Raw genomic sequence first — 13,213 nt, forward strand, 5'->3', positions numbered from 1 at the left:
CGTTTAACATTTATCGACAGAAACACGATTTATCATCATAAATTGTTCTTACTGTGAGCTGTTCTTCCATCAGAATCTTGGGCAAAGAATTCTTTCTTGGGTCTTATCTTCTTTTGGTCGAAAGATGTCCACTTGTCCGTCGAAATGCCCACTAACGTACGACCGGGAGCCCGAAATGTGCCCAGCGCGTCAAAGTGCACAACAAAGCAATGCCTCAAAATCGCACTAAACGGATATAAATTGCTATGAAACGGTTTAAATTAACTACCTTATGATGTTTTTAACTCCTATAACGAGTAGAAACATGACCGGAAAAATATAACTGGCTACACTAATGCTTGGAAAAAGAGCCGTTCGGTGTCCTCCGCGCGCCTCACGCATCTGGGAAAGAGTTCCTACCTACACGTGTTTTTGTTTTATAGGGGCTGTGATTGGGCAATCGACACCATTCAAATCGTCATCACGTAAAGGCATCCAGGGGAAGACGTAAGCAGTGTCTGTATGCTCATAGCAATAACAGTGGCCTTAAAACTGACTCCAGATCAGGGGCCAAAATGTGTGAAATCTGACTCCATGTCAGGGAAATTGCTGTAGAATGACTTCTGTTCCACTCAGAGACAAAATTCCAACGCCTATAGAAACTAGAGACTGTTTTCTATCCAATAATAGTAATAATATGCATATTGTACGATAAAGAATTTAGTAGGAAGCCGTTTAATCTGTAATGCAATTATGCTAATGAGAAAACAGCACCCCCTGTAGTCGCAAGAAGTTAAGTGCAAGCCATTACAGCAGTGGACCGCTGCAGATGTTCATGAGAGGTTGGATGAATACAGGAGGGAGCAGAGGTACTCTCACTTATCTAAGGTGACCCTAGCCATCACAACAATGAAGCAGGAAGTTGGTGCTGTCATGCCGATCACCATGCCTGCTGTGAGGCCCCACATGGAAGTACCCAATATGTTGCCTTACCCAGCCCAGACTATTCAGGGCTCAGCTGAGCCGATGGAACGTATCCTTGCAAAGCTGGAGCAGAGGCCACAACAGTCTGACCATACGTTCCAGAAAGGGAATAGGAGCAAAGTGAAGTCTAATGGGCCATGTAACGTGTGCGGGGATGCTGGACATGATGCTTACTTTCACTGCAGGGCCAATCACCTCTGCTTTCTTTGTCATGTAGCTGGCCACGCACGCTCTCAGTGCCCCAAGGCCGCAGCTCTGAGCACAGCTGGTGGAGTCGCTACAGTAACCACTGCTCAGCTCCCGGAAAACTAGTAGGCCTGCATGTAGAAGGGGAGAGTGTTGGGCCTTTTGTAGAGTCCCCATCTGTGAGAGCTGTTGATTTGGAGTCTGTATATAAAAGTGTTTGTGACGAAATGGAGACTGAGAAGAGTATCATAATGCAGAACACACAGAGATTTTCTGCATATGATGATTTATTCTATGCCAAGGTGTTAATAGGAGGAGAAGTAGAAGTGAGAGATATGCTTGACAGTGGATCCATGGCTTGTACCTTGAGCTCTAGGGTCTTCCCTGAACTGTTGCATGCAGGAGTGTTGAAAAGTCCATCATTGAGTCCTACAGAGGTAGTCTTGGTTGGTTGTGGTGGGTTGAAGACGAGGCCTTTGGGAGTATGTGAGCTGGAGTTGGAGGTGTACGGATGTAGAGTTGCCGTGCCTACACTGGTGGTTGAACGCCAGAGTGATGACCTCATCTTGGGCAGCAATCTCCTAAAGCACTTGATTCACACCTGAAGACGCATGGAGATCTCTGGAAGAGGGTTTATACTCCTGTGTGTGACGGGGATGAGGAGAGCAAGCTAATCGATATGATGGCTAATGTGGAGAGATGGAGAGACAGTGAAGTACCTGACAAAGTTGGAACTGTGAGACTAAAAGGGGCTGTGACTCTAGAGCCTATGCAGGAGCACTTAGTCTGGGGCAGACTACGAAACACTCAGAATCTATCAGCGGACAGTGCTGTTCTCATTGAGCCCAGCAGTTCAAGGTCAACACCAAGGTCAATACTGGTAGGGAGGACAGTAGCTCTATTGCGGGGGGATGGGTGGCTCCCTGTTAGAGTGATAAACCCTTCTCAGAAGACAGTGACATTGAGACGAAACGCCACTCTAGCCGATGTCTTTCCTTGCAGGGCTCTAGAGGACTTTGACTGTTCGTGTGTGAATGATGGTTCATCAGCAGCTTTACAGCAGCAAGTGCAGAGAACGGCTGATATACTCACTGACTGCCAAGATGACTTGACACTAACTGATGACGGTTCCAGCCAACTTCACGATACTGACGGACCTGACAGTTCAAGCGATCCTGAGGTCTTACGTGACTTAGGTTTGACTGATATTGATGTCGACTCCTGTCAAGCGTCTCCTGCTGGTAAGAAGAAACTCATCCAGCTCATAGCTGAGTACCAGTCTATTTTTTCCAGGCACAAGTTGGATTGTGGAAAAGCTTCCGGATGTCTTCACCGCATTCAACTGAGTGATGAGAAACCCTTTCGGATGCCCTACCGATGCCTTTCACCAAATCATTATGAGAAGCTCAAACAAGCATTGAATGAGATGGAAGAACGTGAAATCATAAGGCAGTCTAGTAGTGGGTTCGCCTCTCCCCTTGTCCTTGTATGGAAGAAGTCTGGAGACCTGAGACTCTGTACTGATTTTCGTTTGCTCAATGCTCGCACCATCAAAGACGCCCACCCACTCCCTCACCAGGCTGACGCGCTGGCTGTTTTAGGTGGAAATGCCTTCTTCTCGACAATGGACCTTACCTCTGGCTACTACAAGTTGGAAGTGCATGAGGATGACCGGAGATTCACAGCTTTTACGTCGCCATTTGGATTGTATGAATACAATCGTATGCCACAGGGGTTATGTAATAGTCCTGCAACCTTTATGAGGATGATGCTAAACATCTTTGGGGATCAGAACTTTCTTAGCCTGCTGTGTTACCTTGACGATGTCTTGGTCTATGCACCCACTGAAGATCTGGCTATACAGCGCCTGGAAATGTTTTTTGAGCGTCTCAAGGCTCACAACCTGAAGTTGGTGCCAAAAAAGTGTAACTTTCTGCACAGGTCTGTGAAGTTTCTGGGGCATATCATTAGTGTGGATGGTGTAGCTACAGACCCTGAAAAGGTGGGCGCCATTACAGGAGTAACAGAAACTGATCTGATGGAAGATGGTACTGACATTCCATCTCAGAAGAAATTGAGGTCATTCCTTGGGATGGTGGTGTATTATCAACAGTTCATTGAAGGTTGCTTGACCATTACAAAGCCTCTCTTTGGATTGACTACTGGACACAAGGCTCCACGCTGGAAAAAGAAGCGACGCTCACCTGTCAGGAAGTTGACGGCTGCCGACAGGACAACAGAATGCAGACAGGCCTTATTCCAGCTAAAGCAAGCCTTCGAAAAACCCTTTCTACTCTCGGTGGATGCGGCCAGCAATGGCTTAGGTGCTGTGCTGTCCCAGGTGCAGGAACAGGGAGCTACAGCGAGACCTATAGCCTTCGCGAGCAAGTCCCTCAGTTATGCGCAGTCGAGGTATCCTGCGCACAGGCTCGAGTTCTTTGCCATGAAATGGGCTATCTGTGACAAGTTCCACCACTGGCTACGGGGACAGCAGTTCACGGTATGGATGGATAATAATCCCTTGACATACATTCTGACCAAAGCAAAGCTTGATGCTTGTGAACAGAGATGGGTCGCCAAGCTGGCACCGTACGAGTTTGACATCAAGTACATCTCTGGGAAAATAAATGTTGTTGCAGATGCTTTGAGCAGAGAGCCCTTCGTACGACCCAGTGCACTCCATCGCCTGACAAGGGTCCCGTACGAGACCTTACTAGCTGAAGCCGACGCTGTGCGCACAGAGTGCAAGATGTGTTTCGCTGGTCCAGCCACCCCTATGACAAAGCCTTTGACTCCAACGAAGTGGTTATTAGCTATCAGGCTACTGTTGACCCCCCATCTGGTGCTTTATCAAGACATAAAGTTGCAGCTGTTCTTCATTCACACAGGTGCTGTGGGGGTGAAGTGGGCTCACATGCACTGCTGTTGCCACAGCTTCCACAGGCTGTTATGCCATCAGAGCAGACCGATGTGGATGTTCTGCCACACGACCTACTGATGAGTAAGCAGCGTGATGACAACGTGATCAGCAGAGTGATCTTCTTTGTGGAGAGGGGGAGAAGACCATCCCGGAGAGAGCCTGCCCATGAGAGTGTTGAGGTTTTGTGTCTTCTCAGAAGTTGGGACAAGTTGACCATGAAGATGGGTGTACTGTATCGTGTTTCAAAAAATGTGGTTACAAAGAGGAAAACATATTTGTATGTGGTTCCAGCCTCCATGAAAGCAATGGTGTTGAAGGGTGTCCATGATGAAGCTGGTCACCAGGGCCAACAGAGAACAGTCTACCTGACAAGACAGAGGTTCTTCTGGCATGGCCTGGAGAGAGAGGTAAAAGCATATGTGAAGTGCTGCAGGAGACGCGTCGTGAGCAAGACTCCTGATCCGGAAGCAAGAGCTCCTCTTGAGAGCATAATAACAACTGAGCCTTATGAACTAGTGTGCATAGACTGCTGGTCTGCAGAAGATTCTTCAAACAAGTCCTTGGATGTGCTCGTTGTTACTGACCACTTTACCAAATTGGCTCATGCCTTCTTGTGTCCGAACCAGTCTGCTAAGTCAGTAGCTCATCAGTTGTGGAACAACTATTTCTGTGTCTACGGGATGCCTCGCCGTATACACTCAGACCAGGGAGCCAACTTTGAGAGCGCTTTAACCTGTTGAGGCTAGGGGGTGCTGTTGTCACTATTTATGTAAATCGTGTAATTTTTGAAACGGCTTCCTACAAAATTCTTGATCGTACAATATGCATATTATTATTATTATTGGATAGAAAACAGTCTATAGTTTCTATAGCCGTTGAAATTTTGTCTCTGAGTGGAACAGAACTCATTCTACAGCAATTTCCCTGACATGGAGTCAGATTTCACACATTTTGGCCCCTGTTCTGGAGTCAGTTTAAAGGCCACTGTTATAGCTATGAGCATACAGACACTGCTTACGTCTTCCCCTGGATGCCTTTACGTGATGACGATTTGAATGGTGTCGATTGCCCAATCACAGCCACTATAAATCAAAAAAACCTGTAGGTAGGAACTTTTTTCCAGCTGCGTCAGGCGCGCGGTGGCCACCGACCCGCACTTGTTCCAAGCATTAGTGTAGGGAGTAATATTTCTCCGGTCATGTTTCTACTCGTTATAGGAGTTAAAAACATCATAAGGTAGTTAATTTAAACCGTTTTATAGCAATTTATACCCGTTTAGTGCGATTTTGGGACATTTATTTCTGAGACACTGTGAATCTCTGGGCACGCTTCCAATTCATGCCGAACGCAGTGGGCATTTCCACATGGCAAGAGGACAGCTTTCGACCAAAAGACGATTAGACCCAAGAAAGGATTCTTTGCCCAAGATACTGATGGAAGAACAGCTCAAAGTAGGAACAATTTATTATGATAAATCGTGTTTCTGTCGAAAATTGTTAATCGCTTATGACGCCATCTTGCTAGACGTAGCTTCGCTTGGCGCAAACTGTATTGAAAAGTAAGGATAATTTAAAAAATGTAAATCAGCGATTGTATTAAGAATTAAATTGTCTATCAATCGCTGTCCACCCTATATTTTTTAGTCACGTTTATGAGTATTTATGTATACGGCTAGATCACTGTTTAATATGGCGCACGACATTGTCTGACCAGCTGGGCAACTTTTGTCATTGTCTAACCATGATTTTGGTGGCTAAATATGCACATTTTCGAACAAACTGTATATGTATGTTGTAATGTGATGCTACAGGAGTGTCATCTGAAGAATTCTGAGAAGGTTAGTGAAAAAATGAATATATTTTGGCTATGTTTACGTTATCGCTCTCTTTGGCTAGAATCAATGCTGGTGTAATGTTTGCACATGTGCTATGCTAATATAACGATTTATTGTGTTTTCGCTGTAAGACACTTAGAAAATCTGAAATATTGTCTGTATTCACAGGATCTGTGTCTTTCGATTAGTGTATGCTGTGTATTTATGGTGGACAAAGAAAAGATGGTGGATTATGCTAATGTGTTTAGCTAATAGATTTACATCTTTACATATTGTGTCTTCCCTGTAAAACATTTAAAAAATCGGACATGTGGCTGGATTCACAAGATCTGTGTCTTTCATTAGCTGTATTGGACTTTAATGTGTGAAAGTTAAATATTTTTAAAAATATTTGTTTTGAATTTCGCGGCTCTGCCTTTTCAGTGGGGGTGGGGGGCGGCACCCCAGTCCTAGACAGGTTAACTTCTTATGGCTGCAGCCCGACGCCGGTACACTTATGACAACAGCCACTTCAAGTGCAGGGCGCGAAATTCAAAATATATATTTTTTAAATATTTAACTTTCACACATTAACAAGTCCAATACGGCAAATGAAAGGTTAACCTGTTTGGGCTGCAAGGGGCAGTATTGAGTAGCCAGATAAAAGGTGCCCATTTCAAACGGCCTCGTACTCAATTCTTGCTCGTACAATATGCATATTATTATTACTATTGGATAGAAAACACTCTCTAGTTTCTAAAACCGTTTGAATTATTTCTCTGAGTGAAACAGCACTCATTCTGCAGCACATTTCCTGACCAGGAAGTGGAATGTCTGAAATCGATGCTCTGTTCTTCTTCCTGCCTATAAATGGGCACAAGACCTATTAGTTTACATGCACGTCATACACCTTCCTTTGGGTGTCAAGAGGCTGTGAGAGAAGAAATGAGGTGATTATCTGAGATGGAACACCTCATCTTGGAATGAGCTGGACAGTGGGGTTGCCTTTTGTTTAGCTGCCGTAATAGGTGACTACAATCTCCGGCTTTGATTTTATTTGATACATGTCACCATATCATTGTAAAGTATGTTTTTTCAATATAGTTTCATCAGATTATTGAAATTTTTTCGGGAGTTTTGCCGTGTTCCGTTCTCTTCCGTTTGTTGACATGGAGAGTGTCGTGCCACCCGGCTAGCGCGCTTGCTCAATGAAGAGGGAAAGTTGCCGTTCTGAATCCAAACAACGACTGTTCTGGACAAAGGACACCTTGTCCAACATTCTGATGAAAGATCAGCAAAAGTAAGACCCATTTTATGATGTTATTTCATTTTTCTGTCGTAGTCGCCGGCGCCCAAGTGTTTCTGGCTATTGTGCTAAGCTAATATCACGCTACATTTTCTTTCCGCTGTAAAACACTTAATAAATCGGAAATATTGGCTGGAATCACAAGATGCCTGTCTTTCATTTGCTGTACACTATGTATTTTTCAGAAATGTTTTATGATGAGTAATTAGGTATTTGACGTTGGTGCCTGTAATTATTATGGCTGCTTTCGGTGCAATTTCTGACTGTAGCTGCAATGTAAACTATGATTTATACCTGAAATATGCAACTTTTTCTAACAAAACATATGCTATACAATAAATATGTTATCAGACTGTCATCTGATGAAGTTGTTTCTTGGTTAGTGGCTATTTATATCTTTATTTGGTCGAATTTGTGATAGCTACTGATGGAGTAAAAAACTGATGGAGTAAAAAAAGTGGTGTCTTTTGCTAACGTGGTTAGCTAATAGATTTACATATTGTGTCTTCCCTGTAAAACATTTAAAAAATCGGACATGTTGGCTGGATTCACAAGATGTGTACCTTTCATATGATGTATTGGACTTGTTAATGTGTGAAAGTTAAATATTAAAAAAAAAAATCTTTTGAATTTCGCGCCCTGCACTTTGAGCTGACTGTTGTCATAAGTGTACCGACGTCGGGCTGCAGCCATAAGAAGTTAATAGCCGAACTGTTGAGTGTTGCAGGTGTTCAGAAGTCTCACACCACGCCGTACCATCCGATGGGGAACGGGTCCTGCGAAAGGATGAATAGGACGTTGGGAAACATGATCCGGGCCCTGCCAACGAGAGCAAAGCACAGATGGCCTCAGGCGCTGAAGTCCCTCACGTTTGCGTACAATTGTACAATCCATTAGACCACAGGCTTTTCCCCTTTCCTGCTAATGTTTGGGAGGACGCCAAGACTGCCTGTTGACATAGTCTTTGGCTCTGTCATAGAGAACCCAGAAGTTGTCGACTATGACCAGTTTGTTAATTCTTTGAGGAGAGATCTGAAAGAAGCCATTAATGCAGCACAGGCATCTGCAGCGAAGCAGTTGAATCAAATAAAATCAGGTTTATTTTATATAGCCCTTCGTACATCAGCTAATATCTCGAAGTGCTGTACAGAAACCCAGCCTAAAACCCCAAACAGCAAGCAATGCAGGTGTAGAAGCACGGCGGCTAGGAAAAACTCCCTAGAAAGGCCAAAACCTAGGAAGAAACCTAGAGAGGAACCAGGCTATGAGGGGTGGCCAGTTCTCTTCTGGCTGTGCTGGGTGGAGATTATAACAGAACATGGCCAAGATGTTCAAATGTTCATAAATGACCAGCATGGTCAAATAATAATCAGGAGTAAATGTCAGTTGGCTTTTCATAGCCGATCATTAAGAGTATCTCTACCGCTCCTGCGGTCTCTAGAGAGTTGAAAACAGCAGGTCTGGGACAGGTAGCACGTCCGGTGGACAGGTCAGGGTTCCATAGCCGCAGGCAGAACAGTTGAAACTGGAACAGCAGCAAGGCCAGGTGGACTGGGGACAGCAAGGAGTCATCATGCCCGGTAGTCCTGACGCATGGTCCTAGGGCTCAGGTCCTCCGAGAGAGAGAAAGAAAGAGAGAAGGAGAGAATTAGAGAGAGCATACTTAAATTCACACAGGACACCGGATAAGACAGGAGAAGTACTCCAGATATAACAGACTGACCCTAGCCCCCCGACACATAAAATATTGCAGCATAAATACTGGAGGCTGAGACAGGAGGGGTCAGGAGACACTGTGGCCCCATCCGATGATACCCCCGGACAGGGCCAAACAGGAAGGATATAACCCCACCCACTTTGCCAAAGCACAGCCCCCACACCACTAGAGGGATATCTTCAACCACCAACTTACAATCCTGAGACAAGGCCGAGTATAGCCCACAAAGATCTCCACCACAGCACAAACCAAGGGGGGGCGCCAACCCAGACAGGAAGATCACGTCAGTAACTCAACCCACTCAAGTGACGCACCCCTCCTAGGGACGGCATGAAAGAGCACCAGTAAGCCAGTGACTCAGCCCCTGTAATAGGGTTAGAGGCAGAGAATCCCAGTGGAGAGAGGGGAACCGGCCAGGCAGAGACAGCAAGGGCGGTTCGTTGCTCCAGAGCCTTTCCGTTCACCTTCACACTCCTGGGCCATACTACACTCAATCATATGACCTACTGAAGAGATAAGTCTTCAGTAAAGACTTAAAGGTTGAGACCGAGTCTGCGTCTCTCACATGGGTAGGCAGACTATTCCATAAAAATTGAGATCTATAGGAGAAAGCCCTGCCTCCAGCTGTTTGCGTAGAAATTCTAGGGACAATTAGGAGGCTTGCGTCTTGTGACCGTAGCGTACGTGTAGGTATGTACGGCAGGACCAACTCGGAAAGATAGGTAGGAGCAAGCCCATATAACGCTTTATAGGTTAACAGTAAAACGTTGAAATCAGCCCTTGCCTTAACAGGAAGCCAGTGTAGGGAAGCTAGCACTGGAGTAATATGATCAAATTTCTTGGTTCTAGTCAGGATTCTAGCAGCCTTATTTAGCACTAACTGAAGTTTATTTAGTGCTTTATCCGGGTAGCCAGAAAGTAGAGCATTGCAGTAGTCTAACCTAGAAGTGACAAAAGCATGGATACATTTTTCTGCATCATTTTTGGACAGAAAATGTCTGATTTTTGCAATGTTACGTAGATGGAAAAAAGCTGTCCTTGAAACAGTCTTGATATGTTCGCCAAAAGAGAGATCGGGGTCCAGAGTAACGCCGAGGTCCTTCACAGTTTTATTTGAGACGACTTTACAACCATCAAGATTAATTGTCAGATTTAACAGAAGATCTCTTTGTTTCTTGGGACCTAGAACAAGCATCTCTGTTTTGTCCGAGTTTAAAATAAGAAAGTTTTCAGCCATCCACTTCCTTATGTCTGAAACACAGGCTTCTAGCGAGGGAAATTTTGGGGCTTCACCATGTTTCATTGAAATGTACAGCTGTGTGTCATCCGCATAGCAGTGAAAGTTAACATTATGTTTTCGAATGACATCCCCAAAAGGTAAAATATATAGTGAAAACAATAGTGGTCCTAAAACGGAACCTTGAGGAACACCGAAATGTACAGTTGATTTGTCAGAAGACAAACCATTCACAGAGACAAACTGATATCTTTCCGACAGATAAGATCTAAACCAGGCCAGAACCTGTCCGTGTAGACCAATTTGGGTTTCCAGTCTCTCCAAAAGAATGTGGTGATCGATGGTATCAAAGGCAGCACTAAGGTCTAGTAGCACGAGAACAGATGCAGAGCCTCGGTCTGACGCCATTAAAAGGTCATTTACCACCTTCACAAGTGCAGTCTCAGTGCTATGATGGGGTCTAAAACCAGACTGAAGCATTTCGTATACATTGTTTGTCTTCAGGAAGGCAGTGAGTTGCTGCGCAACAGCTTTTTCAATTTTTTTTGAGAGGAATGGAAGATTCGATATAGGCCTATAGTTTTTTATATTTTTTGGGTCAAGGTTTGGCTTTTTCAAGAGAGGCTTTATTACTGCCACTTTTAGTGAGTTTGGTACACATCCGGTGGATAGAGAGCCGTTTATTATGTTCAACATAGGAGGGCCAAGCACATGAAGCAGCTCTTTCAGTAGTTTAGTCGGAATAGGATCCAGTATGCAGCTTTAAGGTTTAGAGGCCATGATTATTTTCATCATTGTGTCAAGAGATATAGTACTAAAACACTTAAGTGTCTCTCTTGATCCTAGGTCCTGGCCGAGTTGTGCAGACTCAGGACAGCTAAGCTTTGGAGGAATACGCAGATTTAAAGAGGAGTCCGTGATTTGCTTTCTAATGATCATGATCTTTTCCTCAAAGAAGTTCATGAATTTATTACTGCTGAAGTGAAAGCCATCCTCACTTGGGGAATGCTGCTTTTTAGTTAGCTTTGCAACAGTATCAAAAATAAATTTTGGATTGTTTATTTTCCTCAATTAAGTTGGAAAAGTAGGATGATCGAGCAGCAGTGAGGGCTCTTCGATACTGCACGGTACTGTCTTTCCAAGCTAGTCGGAAGACTTCCAGTTTGGTGTGGCGCCATTTCCGTTCCAATTTTCTGGAAGCTTGCTTCAGAGCTCGGGTATTTTCTGTATACCAGGGAGCTAGTTTCTTATGACACATGTTTTTAGTTTTTAGGGGTGCAACTGCATCTAGGGTATTGCGCAAGGTTAAATTGAGTTCCTCAGTTAGGTGGTTAACTGATTTTTGTCCTCTGACGTCCTTGGGTAGGCAGAAGGAGTCTGGAAGGGCATCAAGAAATCTTTGTGTTGTCTGAGAATTTATAGCACGACTTTTGATGCTCCTTGGTTGGGGTCTGAGCAGATTATTTGTTGCGATTGCAAACATAATAAAATGGTGGTCCGATAGTCCAGGATTATGAGGAAAAACATTCAGATCCACAACATTTATTCCATGGGACAAAACTAGGTCCAGAGTATGACTGTGGCAGTGAGTAGGTCCAGAGACATGTTGGACAAAACCCACTGAGTCGATGATGGCTCCAAAAGCCTTTTGGAGTGGGTCTGTGGACTTTTCCATATGAATATTAAAATCACTAAAAATTAGAATATTATCTGCTATGACTACAAGGTCCGATAGGAATTCAGGGAACTCAGTGAGGAATGCTGTATATGGCCCAGCAGGCCTGTAAACAGTAGCTATAAAAAGTGATTGAGTAGGCTGCATAGATTTCATGACTAGAAGCTCAAAAGACGAAAACGTCATTATTTTTTTTGTAAATTGAAATTTGCTATCGTAAATGTTAGCAACACCTCCGCCTTTGCGGGATGCACGGGGGATATGGTCACTAGTGTAACCAGGAGGTGAGGCCTCATTTAACACAGTAAATTCATCAGGCTTAAGCCATGTTTCAGTCAGGCCAATCACATCAAGATTATGATCAGTGATTAGTTCATTGACTATAACTGCCTTTGAAGTGAGGGATCTAACATTAAGTAGCCCTATTTTGAGATGTGAGGTATCACGATCTCTTTCAATAATGTCAGGAATGGAGGAGGTCTTTATCCTAGTGAGATTGCTAAGGCAAACACCGCCATGTTTAGTTTTGCCCAACCTAGGTCGAGGCACAGACACAGTCTCAATGGGGATAGCTGAGCTGACTACACTGACTATGCTAGTGGCAGACTCCACTAAGCTGGCAGGTTGGCTAACAGCGTGCTGCCTGGCCTGCACCCTATTTCATTGTGGAGGTAGAGGAGTTAGAGCACTGTCTATGTTGGTAGATAAGATGAGAGCACCCCTCCAGCTAGTATGGAGTCCGTCACTCCTCAGCAGGCCAGGCTTGGTTGAAGAGGCATGCTGACCTTTATGACAGAAGAGTCAGAGGAGCACCAGTGGAGATTGGGGATCGAGTATTGCTGGCTAACAAGGGGGAGCGGGGAAAGCGGAAAGCGGAAGCTCGCTGACCGTTGGGAGGATACTGTCTACCTTGTCACTGGATTGAATGCTGACAGTCACACTTTTAAGATTCAGAACAGCTCCACTGGACGGGAGAAGACGGTACATCGCAACCTGATAATGCCAGTCAACTTTCTTCCTCTTCCCCATGCTGCCGTTGATGAGGGAACAGACATGTCTGGATTAACAGAGTCTGAGGGCATGAATGACAGCCTTGTGGTCTCAGCTGCCATTGACACTGCAGTGGATGATGATGCTGAGTACAGAACAAGAGTGTGGGTGTCAGAATTGCCTTCTGAAGGAACAGGTGACACAAGCCTGGAGGGTGATGTGCGATTCTTGGATGCTCAGGATATTCCACCTTTGGATTCTGTGGATGATATACTGCAGCTGGAAGGTCTGCCTCGATCAGAGAGTCTTCAAGAATCTGACCGAGACCGTAACAGTGTAGTGAGTGAGCTAATTGACCAGTCTGCTTACGATATCCGTACTGACCTACCAAACTCGGACCATTCCT

This window comes from Salvelinus fontinalis, chromosome 1, assembly GCF_029448725.1.
Source record: "Salvelinus fontinalis isolate EN_2023a chromosome 1, ASM2944872v1, whole genome shotgun sequence".
NCBI lineage: Eukaryota > Metazoa > Chordata > Actinopteri > Salmoniformes > Salmonidae > Salvelinus > Salvelinus fontinalis.